Source organism: Vipera ursinii, assembly GCF_947247035.1.
Source record: "Vipera ursinii genome assembly, chromosome: 7".
NCBI classification, from domain to species: domain Eukaryota; kingdom Metazoa; phylum Chordata; class Lepidosauria; order Squamata; family Viperidae; genus Vipera; species Vipera ursinii.
In genome coordinates this window covers 15928060-15947393 of record NC_139521.1, presented here as the reverse complement: position 1 = coordinate 15947393, position 19334 = coordinate 15928060, and the positions used below count along the sequence as shown (strand labels likewise).

The 19334-nt window shown below is 35.0% G+C and overlaps 1 long non-coding RNA gene across 1 annotated transcript; it reads right to left on the bottom strand.

Annotated features, from left to right (window-relative positions):
• Positions 1 to 4249: 4249 nt before the first annotated feature.
• LOC310643450 lies at positions 4250 to 14859 on the bottom strand. Its single transcript, XR_014493079.1, has 3 exons — positions 14747 to 14859; positions 5651 to 5771; positions 4250 to 4276 (listed from the first exon to the last, which is right to left on the bottom strand). It is a non-coding gene; the product is annotated as an uncharacterized lncRNA (long non-coding RNA).
• Between the last annotated feature and the right edge of the window lie 4475 nt (positions 14860 to 19334).

The following is a 19334-nucleotide window of genomic DNA, read 5'->3' as shown; positions in this document are numbered from 1 at the left end:
CAATTTTAGAAATAATCTGAAATTGTATATTGGGGCCTATTAAAATCCCTTGTAAAACTTTTAAGTTTTTTTTTTACAAAGAAAGCATGTGTCCTATAAAATATACATTATATTTTACTTGCTTTTGTATTCTAAGCAATATTTAATGAAATTGTTTTTAGTATATAAAATGTTACATACCAAGCCCCCGGGAGCTTTCAGTCCTCACGGGGAAACCCTAACCCGGCAGCCGTTGACAGTTGACAGCTGTCAAAAGGCTGCCGGAAGAAGTCACACATGCGCATGAGCCAACAGGCAGCCATTGACAGTGACAGCTGTCAAAAGGGCTACCAGGAGCATTCACGCATGCGCCAAGACCGATCCAGCTGACAGCCGCCGAAGCTGTCAGAACGCCGGTTCCCAAACAGGTCCACCAGCCAGCCGGCCGGTCAGCTGGCGGATTCCCCAAGCAGCCGAGCAAGCACAGCCCCCAGGAGCTGTCAGACTGCCGGAAGGCTATTGGCTGCCACCCTAGTGGCGGGAAAGCACGGTTCTCTGATTGGTTGTTATGTTTGACAGTTCTCTATATAAAGCTGGTTTTGTGCGCCTGTCAGCTGTCCGGAGCTGAAGCCAAATAAACGCCTGAAACCCTGCCTGCCGCCTCCCTCTCGTCTTTCGTGGAACAATTCATAAAATACAGATGATTTTATATTTAATTTTTAATAAAGCACATCCCCTCTCATTTTGATCTAGAGATGAAATGCCTGACTTTGTCATCAAAAGAAATAAGCAGAATATAGCAGAAAGGACTCTCACAAACCAGCTAGATGAGTGACTATATACAGTATATCACCCTAAGGGAGGTTTTTAATCAAGGATGGATAGTTGCGAAAGAAACTGTTTAGCCCATTTATTGACTTTATTCTGCATATTTTCAGACAAATCAGTTGTGCAAAACATACATCAGAAATCAGTACTGGGGAACTGACTCTTTGAAAGTTGTCATTCTGTTTGTTGACATTCACAGAAAAAGAGAAACTTCAAACTTCTTTCTGTTTTGACATCTTTGTGTCAGATGTTCTGAGAAAACTAGTATTAAAAATAGAAAAGAATAATTGTAAGCAAACTCTTTTCTGAAAAGCATCCCAAGAGGCTGATCTTTTCAGCTTAATAACAGCCATTATAATTGTCTTAATATATCAGAACTGATATCAGTGCATTGAGATAACAAGGTACCATATTAGTGTCTTCATCTTATTTGATCTTATATGTATGCATTAATTCTCATAGCTTAAATTATTGTTATCTCAAATATGGTACAACTCTATATAAAAATTTACAATTATGACTAAATATATGAACAACATTTTACGATTTAAATATTTCTTACTTCTGGATATGAGAAACTTGTTGTGCTTGCCTTGAATCTTTACCTAATATTCAAAATTTAATAGTTGTAAATTACTGCAATTGCAATATATTGTTTTATGGTCACCTGTTATCCTTCAGTTTATTCAGAAGAAATATTTTTATTTTTTAAGAACAAAAATTAAAACTCTGATAGATGAGATATAATTTTAGCATTTTATTATTTTTTAGAACTGGCAGTAGGATGAACATGATTACTGGTATTCTGTATTTGTTTTTATTTTTTCAAAAAATGTTTTACCTGGCTTTAATGTGAAAGCACCTCAAGAAAATTCCTGCCATAAGCCTTTTTTTAAAGGTTATAAAGTATAAGTAACCATTTTTCCCACAAAATAGTAAAGGGTATGCAGCAGAACACATTCACAGAAAAATATTCAGGCATTTAGATGCTCATAAAGATGCACACAAATACACACAAAGGAAATTTTAAGCATTGCTAAAAGGGCTTCTGAAGGAATTTTAAAATACCCTTCAGTAAGACAAAAAGAAAAAGAAAAAAGAAATCTGAACAGGAAAGAAAAAAAAGCTTTTTAGAAAGTGAACAATAAGTTTAGTATTCAAACAGAATTCTCAAAAATTCTGTATGTGTGTGTATACACATGGGTGCGTTAAAATGAATATTATGTACCACATTTTAGAACTAAGGGCAGATTTTTTTAAAAAATCACATACAAATAAATAGAAAAGCAAAAATAATTCTTTGTACAAATGATAATGAATGACATTTTTAAAATTACATTTTTATGTGATCTCTATCTGTTTTTCAATAATAGAAAACATAATATGAGAGATAAATCATATCAGTGGATAACTTTAAAAAAGTAAGTCAATTGGGTAGGGATCGTATTTTCTTTAAAAATAAACGCTAGACTCACTTGAAGTCTGAATTTAAGATGAAGGATTGCATTTCAAAATCCTGATAATGATTAAATTGAATTTTCACCCATTATCTCTAATCAAATGTACATTTGCATTCTTATAGATGAAGGCTATAGATTGGAGGAAGATCACAGAGTTCTCAAGAGCACCAATGCACATAATTACTTTTCTTGTTGCCTCTGGAATCCCTAGATTGCTTTTTTAAAAAAAATAGGAATATGGCATGCTGCAAAGCAAAGTACTGTTCTCCAGCATCACATTTATGTGCAGGAATGCCCTTGGACTCTCAGACATGGTATCCTGTTATTTCTGTGGGATAACACTTAGAGAGAGAATCTTGTATGCGTAAATTGTGCCTACACAATCTGGTTAATGGGTGTTTTGTGAAATGCCATGTCTTCCAGGTCAATTTTGTGAATAGGCTATTCTTCCATGACAACCATTTTATGCATGCCCACTACATGTTCTTAAACTTTTAAATGTCACCCAGGCTGAAAAGGTCACCTAAAGATTTAATGTCCTTTTTCTGAAGTCTTATCCACTCATAAAAGGCTGGCAACTAGCTTTTATTTTACTTAAATACATTTTTCTGCCCAAAGCAAAAGAGCAAAATAAGATCCATGACATCAATTTCCAACTGCCTCTGAACATGAATATTTTGAGGTGCACTTTGAAATAGTTAAATTTCTTGCAAGTGGTAAATTAGCATCCACCACAATCATATGAACTATTCTCTATTACCCAAAATGGATAGTTCATCAAAATAATCTCATCATGTAGTCTGAACTATGCAATATTTCAACCCTTAGTAAGAGAAGTGTTTCAGTGGTAGAAAGATATTGACAAAACTAAAAACTAAAACTAAAATATCTAGAGGATAAAAAGGGAATAATGCCCTTTTGGGGATTAACAGCCACAGGACGTGGCTTTATTAAAAGATAGTTTGAAGGCTTATTTTCACACCTATTAAAATAAATCTGTAGGTATTGCTTGTGGGCTAAGGAGCGATTTTATTTTATTTTAACAAAGGTCATGTAGGGTAGCAAGCCCCAGGATTTATTCTCATGCTATAAAGACATAAGTGGTTAAAAATTAGTAACTGAGAATACCATGTCTGTGAACAAAATTAAATACTGAAAATGTTATTTTTCTAAAACTGAATATTCTGCTTGCAAATAAATGAGCAAACTCATTTATGGGTAACTGGTTTCTATGGCTCACATTTTCAATAGTTTTTTAAAGTACTATTAAATCCTATATTTGTGTGTGTTTGTGTATGTTTGTGTGTGATAGAGAGAGAGAAAGAGCGAGAGAGTGTGTGTAAAGTGAAGAAAATCAGGATTTCCAGTCTGTGCCATTCACTGGGGGATATCGCATAATTAACTATGATTAGTTTTGTTCAATCCTTCAATTCTGAAGGTTTAGCTAGTCAGAACTGAACAGTAATGAAGGGGTATAAAATTATTGCCTTTTGGTATTATTTTACAGTTTCTTATTTTTTTTCCTTTATTGCACTGCACATGTTCTCTAGGGGAGATTTAGCATAATACCATATAAAACTCTATTTAAAAGTTGAATTTTTTTATCTACAAAAATGTAAAACCCTATTGCTTAGAGATTCTAAATCACGATACTCCCAGAATAATTTTCAATTTTGCTTCCTTATGAATTTTCTATCTATATTTGATAGATAACTATAGATAGAACAGTTAACTCTAACTTAACTGTTTTGTTAAACATGTATGCAAATATTAGTGAAACAATAGTAATAATTAATCATGTGTCAGAATCCATTTATATCACATCCATAAATGTATGTTTAAAACATTATCCCCCCCCCCCCGGATTCTGCCATCTCCCAAGGAAGGAGGAGCGGATGTGGATTCAGCCTGCCTCAGGTTATTTCAAAGACCAAGGGAAACCTTTTGAACTGGGGGAACAAAGGGGAGGGTTAGGGAAGAAGGCATCTGGCCTGTGTCTCCATTTGAATCTGTAAAGGAAGAAGGCAATAACCGTAAAGATCCGAAGTTCCCTTTTTCCCATGAAAGGGATGACACAAAGTAAATGATGGGGGGCTGACCAAATGGGGTTGAGGGAAAGAGGGGTTGAAATGGGAACTCTTTATAAAGTTTCAATCTGTAAAACAATACCAGGTCCTGTCTTGTATTTCCACAACCAAACATGTCCTAGTAAAAATTCCTTTTGGACTAGAACTGACTCCAAGAGTTTTTGTTTTCCTAAGACGTGAATTGGGGTGGGTCCTGACATCATGTTAGTTTCACATTCCAATCCTGTTTTAAAAGAAGTTAATTGTCTAAGAATTTACAAAATAAATGTAAAAGTGAACTGAATGTTAGAATGTTTTGAATTTAAAAATACCCTTTTATGTTAGCAGACTTCATATTCTTCCACAGGCCACTTTTTCCATTTTTCCTATTCTACTGAATCTTCCTAAAGTGATGAACACCAAAAGTCTTTCTAAAGTAAAGATTATTTTATAAAAACTGTGTAAACTGTAGCAGTTGCATTGAAGCCTAAACTCAACACCTAGCACTGATAAGCAAAGCAAAACAAACAAAACAAAACAAAACACAACCTGAGGCTAGTTTTTTTTCTTTTTAACTCAAGATACAAGCATCATCAACACTGGCTACATAGCTATATAATAATCATTATCTTTCCCCCAGCAAATTATTGTGGGTCCTATTTTCAATGTAATGACACTATATTGCATGACACATAGCTGCGCAGTGTGAATCAGTAATATACCTAAATGATGGGAAGAAAAATGAAATGATAGAACCCGAATTTCAAAAAAGAGACAGAGTATTTGGCTAGTTGGGAAAGATGAAGGAAATGGCCTTTCTGAAGTAGCAACTTTTCACCTACAAAGCAAAGTTATTAACCTCTGTGTCATTTTAAAATATTGATTGTAAATAGAATTTCATTTTTAGAGATAAGGATATTGCTTCAGTTGAGGGAACATTTCTTCAGTGAAAACAGTCATTGAATTGGATAGCCTATAAAGAAGTTAGGCATTCCAACCAAAATAGACAACAGCATTAGACACAACATCAGAGGACGAGACTACTTTCAAATTATAGAACGAAAACACACTTAAAAATTGAATTTGTAATGAGAGGCAATTGACTAAAGCCTGGTGTCTTTCATTTCTATTCAAAAAAATAGTTGCTCTCCCATTTGGCAGCAGAACAGCTGGGCTGTGCAGATAACTACTAAGACTTAAATATAGGAGAGCTTCCATTGCAATAGGATTCAACCTCACTATATGATTCATAACAGTATGTATAACATTTCTAAAAGCCGTAACTTTCTATGGAATAAAATCAGGAATCATACTCACGGAATGCTCTATAGAATTCTTCCAGGCCAAGATGCTTGTCACCATTATAATCATCATATTTCAACAGATCAAAAAGAGAGCAGTCAGACATATCCTTGCCAAGTTCATCTTGTTTTATTACCTGACAAGAGAATTTGCAACCATGAAATTACACTGGAGCTCAAGGAATTGAATGGTATAATTAAGTATTTCTGATATCATTTAACAGATCATATTAAAGATGCTTTAGGCCAGTGAACTAGAACTATATAAAAGCAGAGGTTTCCAGTTCTTTTATAATTATAAAATGTGTCATTCATACATTTTTATTTAATATATATGCTTAGATTTAGAATCCTGTCTCTATACAACAATGGGTAAAACAATAACATACCAGAATTATCCTGGGTGGTTGAATCCCCTCCCCATTTACCCCCAAATTAACCAGTTTTCTCTTTTTTCATATGTAAAAAGAAACACTATATGTGTACAAGGAAAACTAGTAAGTCAAACTGAAAAGATGCATCACAGATATATCCATAGCCTCTTCATGGCAACATTTCAAAAGTGGTTTGTTACTTCCCCTTCTCCTCCTCTTCCTCCTTCACCCCCTTGCCCTTTCAATCTAATCTGTAGCTCTGACTCCTGTAAAGATTGATTAGACTTAACTTAGCTTCCAAACAATAGTGCCACGTGATAAGATTCCTGTATTTGTCAGGAAAAATCAGGTCAAAACATAAATTTCATTTGAATTTGTATTCATTTTGATTTTGATTTTCTAGTTTAATCAGAAAATAGGTATAATTTATGTGAATTGTAAAATCAATTGCTTTGATTTTCATTTTCATGAGAAAACCTTTGGACTAGAACATGCAGATCATTAGTTTGAAAATGTCCAGTGGTTGATTAATTTGTCTTGCCAGTTCATGTCATAAATCTGATTCACTCTTGAATGGAATTTCAGCATGATTCTATCAAATATTCATACAATTCTGCTATTTATAACTTGCTAAGCACATTGATTTGTGCTTTAGATTGTAAGCCACCCTGAGTCTTCGGAGAAGGGTGGGATATAAATGGGATTTATATATATATATATATATATATATATATATATATATATATATATATATATATATATATATATATATATATATATATACTATTTGAAATAGTTTCAATGCTTCAAGCAGCATTCATATAACAGATCATATTAAAGATGCTTGGATAAATGGATAAAAATGAATGTTTACCCAGAATGCTATTCCTTTTTCAAACAATATATTTTTGACTATAAACTTTCATTCAAAAACAACGGAAGAAAGAGATTTCTCAATTTGTTTGGCTAGATTAAAAAAATTCTGAGAGTTAAGTACAAAGTTCTGTCTGATGCTAAAGAGAGAGGTGGCTTAGTCTTACTAGATTTAAAAGTGTACTTTGAAGCTTGCTACTTAGTTTGGTTAAAAGCAGGGCTTTTTTTTCTCATAGAACGCTCAGAACGGAGTTCCGGCACCTTTTTTGGATGGAACCTTGTAGGGTAGGCAAGGCAGGTTGTATGACATATGTGAGTTCCGGCACCTTTTTCTTTTACAAAAAAAGCACTGGTTAAAAGAATAGGTGATTCTAAGAGATAAGAGGTTATTGGACTTGGAAGGGCATTTTTAATTGGCCAGCATCATAAAAAGACAAGCAGCCTCTTAGTTACATTACATATAAATAAACAATATTTAAATTTATCCCTTCCCAGGCACCTTTTTAACATCAAAATTGGTTTTAGAGAAGATCAGCCAGTCCCAAAGATTGTCAATATCTTATAGATACAAGCAGCTGGTTATAAACAGGAAAAGCAGTTACTATATTTACATTAGTGCTGTCTATCAAATATAAAGGCATGTCATCAAAAATAATCCAATAAAGAATTAGATTAATAAGGATATTCCTATTATAGGAATTCAGGTTCATTTATATAAGCATGATTTGCCATGGAAAAGAGAAGATGCTGATAGTGTTTCTGCAAAATGATGTTTCTGTAGAGCTCAAAAGGACTATTAAGATTTTGCAACTTTGATTCAGACTGATTGTCTTGTCTTGTCTGTCTAACATGGAGTCATTAAGAGATAGCATGGAACCAGTAACATGGGTAAACCTGTATTCACTGATCACATGAGGCAGAAAGCAACTGAAGACATGGCTGCACCACTTCCTCTCTGCATGAGCTAACTCTACCTTCAGTTTCAAACTTTGCACCAAAAAAACTTCAAGATAATTCAACTTGCATGCATGGGAACATAATTATTGCCATATTATTATAAATTCCGATTAGGTGATCCAGAGAAGCTGTCTTTCTTTTCTTCCATTACAATGTGTTGCTAAAGATCACTGTGGGGTTTGGGGGAGACTAGAAAATAATTTCCATAAAAAATAACGCTGAGTCATCTAGTTTGTCTGGCACTTAGAATCCCATCAAAATCATCCAGTACATAAAATAATGCAGACCTGATTACTGAACTGAATTCCTGATCAGTAATTTAAAATACCAAGTCTTCTAAGAATCCACCTCAGAGCATTAAACAGCTCACGTTTGGCACTATAATAATGAAATTATTGATGAATAATTTCATCAATTAATGAAATTATTATAATGTATATTTATGCAAGAAATTGTAAGTGCTTCTGTGACAAAAAGCATGCATGACATTTGTTTACTATGAAGAAGTTTTTCAAAATGATTTGCCATACAATAATGGGAGTAACTATTATGCTGAAGATTTGATTCTAGGACATGTAACATGTCCTGACTGTATACTAATTAATCATATTATAAAATATTTGAGTGTCTTTATCTTAGCTTTGCATCTAACTGGATAAGATGACAGGAATCATATTACTTACACAATAGAAGTCAGAATGCTTATTAACAAATTTCTTAATAAATTATGCTTTGTAATAAATCAATTTGTGCATTGTAACAAATTAGTTAAAAGACAGTATAGTATAGTATAGTTACTTTGTAGTAACAAAACAAATGTTAGTCCAGACTTTGGGTCCATCAGGATTTGATTAGCAGAATCTAACAGCCAAAATTCATACAAGAATTCATAAAATTAAATTGATATCAATTAAATTGAACAATGGTCCATAAGTGAGCATTGGTTTTATGTGTATGATGTCTGTCTCCAAATCTGTCATCTTATAAATGCTTTTGGGTTTTAAATTCCTAAGTTCCCCCTCTGGGAAGTTGAGTTCTGCTGTCCCAGGTGCTGCTGTGTCTACGGTGCTCCTCTCTTAGTGAGCTAAGGGTTGTCTCTATCAGGTCAATAGCTGTTTCTAGCACCCGCTCTTCTTCACTGACATGCAGGGAGCTCTCCATCTCTTGCTTCCATCCCGGTCGGTGGCCGCCCCACCTCAGGGTCACTTTCCTCGATGACTTTCCCCACTCACTTTTCCTTCCAACGCCCATCGACCACCGCGGTTTGCGGTCGTGCATCTCTGCCACCTCTTCCCCGGAGGAATCTGATGCTTTGGCTTCCCCCCATTGGTGGGGTTTCGGTTGAGGGGAAAACTCCCTTTCCATGGGCTTTCCTCCTCCCTTGCTTCGTCGTTAGACATTGTATTTTTTGCAAAGTCCCCCGGTAAGGGTTTTCCTTCCAGGTTGACTCTTACTGCAGATCCTGTCTAATGTCAGGACCCACCCCAATTCACATCTTAGGAAAATAAAGAACTCTTGGAGTCAGGTCTTGTCCAAAAGGAGTTTTTACTAAGACGTGATCGGTTGTGGAAATACAAGACAGGATTTGGCATTGTGTTACAACTTATGCTTTATAAAGAGTTCCTAGTTCAACCCACTCCCCTCAAAACCCATTTGGTCAGACCCACATCAATTAAACTTTGGTGTCAACCCTTTTGTGGGAAAGAGGGAACTTCCTGTGTCTTTATGATTATTGCCTCCTTCCTTTTCAGATTCAAATGGAGATACAAACCAGATCCCCCCTCCCTTCCCCTCCTTGGTTGTCCTAAGATCAAAAGGGTTTTCCCTGGTCTTTCAATGGAGTCTCTGGCCAGGCTGAATAAACACCTTCTCCTTTCCCCTCGGAGAAATGGCAGAATCCAGGGATGGCACAATATTTTAAACATACATTTATGAATGTGATATACAGTAAATGGATTCTGACAGTGGCCTTAATTGGTCTAAAGTAGTTTAGGACTGAACATCAGGCACTAAAATTATTATCATTTCTTTTGATGCCCTGAAGGCTAGTTTGAACTCTTTACCTTATCATACAATAATTTTTAACATGCTTTTTTGGGGGTAATTTACTCAGAGTTTACATTTTCCTTGCTTAATATAGTACTTTACTGCAGGTGGCCTAATAGCTTGATCATCTGTAGCTGCAGAGATTTTTCTCTAGGCCATGAGAAGTGAATCAGATTTGCTTTGAGAAAGATTTTTTTTTATTATTTCTTCATATAGATGAAAAGGCAACCCAATTTGTTTCAGTCAGATGCTTTGTATTGCCTTGAAAGCTCTCTTTCAATAGACAGAAAAGATTTTCACATATGGATTTTACATGAAAGAAGCACCTAATAATCAGTAGTGTCAGTTGGAGCATGTGAAGCACAGTCATATTGCTTTTCCACTTCACTCTTGAAAGTGAGATGGCCACACTGCTTCATGAAACAGCTTCAAAGGTATACTTCACTCAGACCTTTTTCTAAGTGAAAACCTTTTAAGAAGTCTGCAAAATCCCAATATTCAGTACTTCCTACTACAATTCCAACCTGACATTTTCAGGATTAATTAATATTGTAACATTTTAATTCTGTTTGGATTTATTTTGCCAGTGGTTGTTCTTTTTCTATTGGTTGCAATTTCTTCCATAAATATTTATTTTCATTAAGCATTTTTTTCATTAAGCATTCTTTCTTTCTTTCTTTCTTTCTTTCTTTCTTTCTTTCTTTCTTTCTTTCTTTCACAGTATAGATTATTATATTGCAGTCAGACTCCTAGTGGCTCATAGTATTTCAATTAAAAAAATTAAATCATATTTATTGCTTAAGTACAATCACAAAGAAGAAGAAAAACAGATTTTATGAACAAAATATAAAAATGAAAACATAAATAAAACATTAATAAACAATAAACCAATAGAAAAAAGTTCTCAATCATGCATTAATAGCAACAATTTATCATTTAAACACTCATGAAAGAAAATGATAAAGTAGAGATACTATTCAAATAAAAGAGGTATTCATTTTAATTTCAACGGTGGAGCTATTATTGTCCATCCCACAAATCATATTATTGTCCATTCCACAAATCGACTAGATAGGTTGAACCCTGCTACAATCCTAAGTGTATTTAGGTAACAATCCATGAAAAACAATCATGAATTGTAATTGAAAGCTCAATAGTAGCCAATGCAGCATCCATAACACTGGTATTATATGATTAAGACAATTCTTACCCACTAATAAGTGTGATTCTACATTTCTTTTTCACTAATTAAAACTATTCTTCAGTGGGAGACCCATGTAAAGTACAATTGATATCTCTATATAGCCTTTCAATGGGTTAGGAAGAAAGATAATCTATTCTTAAAAATTTACAAGAGTCACTGGGAGTTAGGCACCATATAAATGTAATAAAATAAATTATTAGGAGTTAACAGTTCTCTTCATTTGAAGAGATAGTTTGTAAAATGAGATAGTTTGATGAGGCATCCCAGAGTGGATGTAAAACTTGATAGCCTACCAAGGTTTTTAATGTTGCTGTTTATTTTGTATAATTGGAACATATACTTAATTTGATATGTGCAAATAAGTGCAAAGTTGTGATTTAGGCATGTAACATATTTTATGAAGGTGGCCATTATATGATGATGAAGAAAAGTTCTTCAGACAAATTTAACTTGAAATCTGTGCTTTTGGGGTACACTAGAGGTTATTATCAACAGGTATCCATTTCATTTTATCACAAAGTGTTGGGCATGCACATGTTCCAGTAACTTCTTTTGTACTCAAGACATATTCAGAACTTTCCTTTGTACTTACTGTAAAAAAAACTGACATGAAGACTTGCAAGAGCCTTGGTGGAGCAGTGGGCTAATGCCTCCTTAAGTAACACCAGCTGCCTGCAATTAGTGCAGGTTCGCATCCCACCAGGCTCAAGGTTGACTCAGCCTTCCATCATTCTGAGGTAGGTAAAATGAGGACCCAGATTGTTGGGGGCAATAAGCTGACTTTGTAATAATGCCGCTTGGTGTGTGTGTGAAAGCCCTAACAAGCAGGCATATACATAGAATGAAGGCTACTGCTAAGCTTGTAAGCCGCCCTGAGTCTTCGGAGAAGGGCGGGATATAAATGTAATAATAATAAAAAAAACTAGATAGGTAAACCAGTAATTAGGAAAATGAAAATGACTGTAGAAAGCAAATCTCATCTAGGATGCTCATTCTAATTTGTAGCATCTCTCAAAGTGCAGCAATTAAAATCCCAGATTACCTATTAGTGAGTAGAAAAATAGTCATATGGTGGTTATAGAATGGCAATCAACCCCCATAATTAAGAAGAATTTCAGTAATTTGTCAAAAACCAGGAGTAGGGTAGACATAAAATATTGGTACTGCTAATATCCAATCATTTGAAAAAGAATACATCTAGAAACTTTGGCAGTTTCTTCTTAAATAAGGAATAAAAAAGGGCAAGGTATGAATTGTTCAAGCTTGGGGTAAATTAGATTCATTTAGACACTGAAGTGGGTTTGTATTGGACTTGCACCTGAGAAACAGTTAACCTCCATCTTTTATACATTGTTTATGTATAGCCAAATAGATTTTTTTAAATGAAAGTTATTCCATGTATAGGTCTTCAGCTGTTGAAGATGAAGAAGATGGGAAAGGTAAATTAGATAGAAATTTGTCACTGTGGCAAAAGCTCACACAAGTTTGCCAACCACCCAGTGACCATAGGACCAAAATTATATACAGTCCTAAATCAGTAATGTAACAATTCATATAGCTTTAATTGTTAAATGGAATAACCCTCAGAAGATAACAATGACTGTAACTTGCTTTTAAAATATACCTACTATATTTTGTTCTGAACCAGATTTTGCACCCAGCTCCCTTTTTCCTCTTTTGTGGTGTTTGGAACATCAACAACATAGGATATTATTCTATATAATCTATGTCAAGTTTATTATAAAGTTTACATTTTGAGCAGGGACCTATGAAAGTTTGCATATTTTTAATTTCCTCTTCCAGGATAAGAGTACCTAGAAAAATATATTCAGTGGTCCCAGCCTGCTCTTCCCCACTTCCCAGAAAACAAACGGTAATGTATTTAAAACTCTCCACATGATAGATCCATATAACAGCTCTCTCAGTACTCTGGTTTCATAACAGCATGCTTGCTATGAAGGACTAGGACAGAATTCTAAAGGACATTTGCTTGACCCTGTTATATCTAAATTTACCTGCAGCACTCAGCAAATACTTCTCATGTCTGACTTTTAGCATTACTACTGATTTTACTATTTATTCTGTTTGTACAATGCTGCCAATCATGTAAAATAATATATTGGATTTGTAGTTTATACCCTTGGGCGGAGGTGGAATGACTACTATTTGTTTGAGGAAATAAAGATGGATTTATACTCCAGTGCTTTCATTGAATTAATTATCCACAGGACTTTCCACTGCTTATGCAATCAGAAATTTATATAGATTTATTTACTCCAATCAAAGACACCAGAGCCCTGATTAAATTCCCATTAAGACATTTAAGAAACAGAGCACTAAGCACTAAGAAAAATATATTTTTCAAAAATTTCAAATAATGATCAGCTGATACAATAAAATCATATAATTAAGAGTGTAAATTATATTATTCTGAATGAAAACATAGTTTCAGACTTTGGCTTGTTTTCATATGATAGTTTAACTCAAAAGTGAACTAGATTCTCTTCTGGTTTGTTAGATACAATTCCTACAATCTGTAGGAATACAATGGACAACTGTGCTTAATTTAAAAATAACAGTGCAAACTTTTGGGAAAGTAAGTAGTGAGTACTTTAGCAAATAAATAGCAACTTTTCTCACATTCTATGTATATATTTATCAGTTATAGGAATAATGTGCACTGTATTCTTTCATGGGGTATTTGGGATAATGTCTGAATCAGTTATAGTCATATATGCTGATTTATATAATCCTTTCACAGAAGAAGACTGATAAAATCAAGAATATGTGTATATTTATATTCTCTCACATATTACACATATTACACATAATATTGGACTGAATTTCCCATATCTGATTTACTAATACACTGAAGCACCAAAATAAAATGAAAGAAACAAAACTCCAGAAAAGTCTAAACTCTTATAGCAAAATGAGCAAAGATATGTGTGACATTTTAAAAATGAGCATTAACTATGTTAATTAACTATGAGGTGGCTGGATGGAGTCACTGAAGCAGTAGGCATGAGCTTAAATGGACTCCAGAAGATGGTAGAGGACAGGAAGGCCTGGAGGAACGTTGACCATGGGGTCGCGATGGGTCAGACACGACTTCACAGTTAACAACAACAACAACTATGTTTTTAGTTGTGTCTGCCTGAACCTTTTTGCACCAGCTGCAGGAATCATTATTTTTAGTTGATGCTTATAATCTCTGTCCTCTCTATGTTTTATGTTTACATTAAATTTGAAATGCTACAGTGAAAAGGCTATAAAATGCAAGCAGTTCAATAGCTTTGTGATATTTCTATGCAACCGTTAGTGAGAAAAGTGACCAATTACAATAGAACACTTAATTAATACGAATTTAGCCATGTTACTTTGTTATATTCTCAATTAAACCCTAGAAAACCAAAATCAGAGAACAATAGCTTCAATGGAGTTTCTTTCTGAGACATTTCAACTTTTCAGTTTTTTTTATTTTACCAATCATTCTTAATATGAAAAGTAATATTTTGTTTTGTTAAGTTTCCATAGAAATATGCTCCAAAAATAAAAAAAAATGAAGATGCTACTATCTCACTTGGCAAAGTCAAGTTTTTCTTTACTGTTTTACATCTAAAATTTGTGGCAATGAATATATAATCTAAACATTTACCTGTGTTAGTTCATTGCTATCTATAAGTCCATTGTTGTCTGAATCATAATATTTAAACATCTGATCCACCAATAATTTCTTCAAAGACATCTTATCTTCAGTAATGCTTTCTTTTGTTTGCATATATTTTCTGTTCTGTAGATCCAGCAGGAAATTTTTCATCTTGTTGTAGTCAATGGAATTGCAATTGTTCCCTGTCAAAACAATACAATGTTTAATGATAGCCATACCACTTTTTAAAAAGAACAGTTTTGTTACAGTTTCTTTTAGCACAAATATTACACCTTGGATCCTGATTCTTAAACATGCTTAAACATTTTCAGTTCAATATATATGAGATAGAAATTAAAACAAAGTCACTTGACAGTATGATAGGCAGCATATAGTACATTTAAAAAATATAATATAAAATAAAATAAATAAAATAGATCAGAGGTCCCCAATCTGTGGGCTGTAGCCCACTACCAGGCCATGACCTCTTGGCTGCCAGGCTGCATGAGTAGCTGGCCAGTGCACATGTGTGTGTGTGGGCTCACCATCCCTTGTGCCACTATTGCTGTGAGAGTTGTGCGGGAGGTGGCAGAACCACTAGTATCAAGCGGGTGGTGGCATTGCCACAAACCTTATGTGGGAGTTGGAGACCCCTGTAATAGATAACATTTATTTATTTTATTTATTTTAATCCCATTTATATCCCACCCTTCTCCGAAGACTCAGGGCGGCTTACAATTTAAAGCACAAATCAATGTGCTTAGCAATAGCCTTCATTCTATGTATATGTCTGCTTATTAGGGCTTTTGCCCCCCCCCCCCAAGCAGCATTATTACAAAGCCAGCTTATTGCCCCCAATAATCTGGGTCCTCATTTTACCTACCTCGGAAGGATGGAAGGCTGAGTCAACCTGGAGACTGGTGGGACTCGAACCTGCACTAATTGCAGGCAGCTGGTGTTACTTAAGGAGGCATTAGCCCACTGCTCCACCAAGGCTCTTTTAATTAATTAACATGACAGCTCTGATCAGTTTTAAAATCTGAACTGCATTTACAAATTTGGATAGACCAGAGTCCAAGATGTCCAATCAGCAGCTCAACATATTCCACCTATACTGTAGGCTAGGATCATTTAAAAATTGGGCCACAATTTAAATGACACTCAGAAACATAAAAAATACTAGAAGGTCAAGCTGCATCCATATTTAAAGAATTGGAAATTAAATCACATTATGTAACTCCACATCAGAAATTTAACTTGGTGCCAGGGTTTTGTTGTTTTTAATATCTTTAGTTTTATAGTTTTACTATGGAATTGATGCTGTTTTAACTTTTAATTGGGAGCTGCCGAAAGCTGGGTATAAGACGGGTGCCTGTATAAATGTTTTAAATAAAAAATGAAATGCATAAAAAAAACTTCACCTTTTTGGTGAAGAATATATCTTTTCAAGTTAAGTTGGAACAATAATGCTCACTAAACAGGTGAAAGGGATTTTAACAACTGTTAGTACTGATATTAAACTTTTTGCTTAAATTATTTCAAAGGAAAGTATCTTACCTAAATACTCAGTAATGTCCATTTTGTTAAAAAAACAACCCTGAAATTACACTCCTACAGACAAATGGATGGTAAATTAATTGTGGTTGATAGTCACTGATTTTGGTTCACAGTGATTATCAAATAATTTTGTAAACTTGCAATTTTGCTAAATGGATATTTGGTCACCAAACATAGCTATTTAGCCTAGAATATTTCATTCTTTTAATTGTACATCACTCAGAATCATTCTGTGAATGGGAAGGATGGTTTCCAAAATTGATATAAAAATAAGTATGCAAAAAAGTAGCATCATTGGGAAATTCTGTTAACTGCTAAAACTCAGGTTTAGAACTATATTTTTATAGACTCAAAGACCATAGATGAGACCATTGAGCAAAAGTTTAATTTCCCCATGCAGATATTAAGGAAACTTATGTTTATGAAAACAATTCAAGAGCAAGCGCTTTATGATGGTCATTTTTACAATGCACTATGCATTTACAATTTACAGTGGAATCTCACAGAATCCTTATGGTTTTAATATGCAAAGTAAAGTGGACTAGACCAAGAGAAATAGCACATAGACTTCATACTGCTCCATAGTGCTTTACAGAACTCTCTGAGTGGTTTCAATGTCAACATCTTGCTCCCAACAATCTGGGTCCTCATTTAATCAATCTCAGAAGGATGGAAGGCTGAGTCAACCTTAAGCCAGTCAGGCTCAATCTCCTGGCAGTGGGCAGAGTTAGCCTACACTACTGTATTCTAACCACTGAGCCACCGTGGCGCTTGCCATTGAGGACAGAGGACTTCAAATTTATTGAGGGAATGGTATCATAATTTGAGATGCAGGACTATTGCCAAATACTTCACCAAGCTGTCCATGATACTATACACTGCTACAGCATCATTTACAAGGAAAAAAGAAAGACCACCACCCAACGTTCACTGGACCATTTCTTCAAGAACAATAACAGCTTCAATAGGCTTCAATATCAGCCTATGACATTGGTATTACATTTTGTTGTAATGCTTCCATCTATGTAAGGTAAGAATTGTTTTTTATGCTTGTTGGACTTATGAACAAAACAGACTTATCAACAAACTGACATCATTACCCATTTGTAAGTAGAGGACATACAGTGGTTTCTATGCACAGAAGAGAATGGGGTTGGTCTACTTGTTCTACTTTTTCTTTCTAGAAGGTCAAAGTCTTAGAAAAGAGGTGTTGACAACAAGAACTACCACACTACTATTCAAAGGGGAAAGAGTTAGGCTGTGAAGACTTAGAAGGGCTTTTGTGAGTTGAACTTCTTCCACTATTAACTTAGTCATGCATTTAGAGAAGGGTTTTGTTTTGTTTTTTTTTAATTATTATTGTTACATAATTGTGCTGCATTTTTAAAAACAGGAGAAAGACCAAAAGGTTTGCTGGGATATTTTTCTTTCAAGCAAGACTTGCAAATGATCTCTAGCAGCTAATAATTTCAAAAATAGCAGTGCAATACTAAAAGATGCTCTTGCTACTGAATCTGTATCCTCCATAGATTTAAAGATAGAGGGTATAGCTCAGAATGCCTTTCTGTCAGTGCTATGTAAATTTCATGCTATTTGCCAAGAAAGTTAGAATGGCAAATTATGTAAGATTAAAATATCAGTTTTGTGCTTTTAAAATATTATCCTGTATCCTGTATTTTTATGTAATCAATTGATTTGTTTGTTTTTTCAGGCTGTAAGTATTTGATAGAACCCTTTATTGGCATTCGTGGAGGCTCAGATTAGCAAGACTATTAAAGGTAAAGGTAAAGGTTCCCCCGCACATGCGTGCTAGTCGTTTCCGACTCTAGGGGCCGGTGCTCATCTCCGTTTCATAGCCGAAGAGCCAGCGCTTGTCCGAGGATGTCTCCGTGGTCATGTGGCCGGCATGACTAGACGTCAAAGACGCACGGAACGCTGTTACCTTCCCACCGGAGTGGTCCCTATTTTTCTACTTGCATTTTTACCTGCTTTCGAACTGCTAGGTTGGCAGAAGCTGGGAGGAGTAACAGGCGCTCACTCTGCTACGCGGCACTCGGGATTCGACCCGCCAAACTGCCGACCTTCCGATCGACAAGCTCAGCGTCCTAACCCACTGAGCTGTTACCTTCCCACCGTAGTGGTCCCTATTTTTCTACTTGCATTTTTACATGCTTTCGAACTGCTAAGTTGGCTGGGACAAGTAACAGGCGCTCACTCTGTTAAGCGGCACTCGGGATTCGACCTGCCAAACTGCCGACCTTCTGATCGACAAGCTCAGTGTCCTAACCCACTGAGCCACTGCGTCCCTCCTAGCAAGACTATTAATGGCATGTTAATTGAGTAGTTATAAAGCTGGCTTAAAAATTCTATTCATAGACTGCTCATTACTGACTTATCATGAGAAGCAGTCCTGAGCTCTATAATTTTCAGTGGCTTGGATGTTAAGGTGGTGTTTCTCAAATCTGTAGATGACACACAATTGTGTGTCTAGGATAGTTACCTGGAAGTCATGAATATAATTCAAAATGATTTTGATAGATTGGATAAATGGGCCAAAAATAACAGAATGAAATTCAAAAGAGATAAGCACAATGTCTATGGAGATTCTCAGTCATCCAAGTCATAGTTGTCCCAAAGGTGCTTTTTCATGAGGCAACTGAACTTCCTTGTTTTTTTTAAATGTTTCACTTCTCATCCAAGAAGCTTCTTTAGCTCTGATTGGATGGTGGGGAATGAAATGAAGAAAAAGAAAGAAAAGGAACAAAAAGCAAGACAGTCCGGTTACTTCATGAAAAAGCATCCTTGAGATAAGCACACTATTTTTCACTTCATTCTCAGCAAACAAATATACAGGTGAGAATGATTACTACATGGCTTAGTAATGATACTTGCAAAAAAAATCCTTTGGAATAAAAATTGATTGAAAACTGCATATAAATTGAAGTTAATGTGACTGCAGTAACATATTGGTTCCAAATTTGGGGAAGTATTCATTCTTTTTTCTCTTATACAGATTACAGTATTGTGCACAAATATTGGT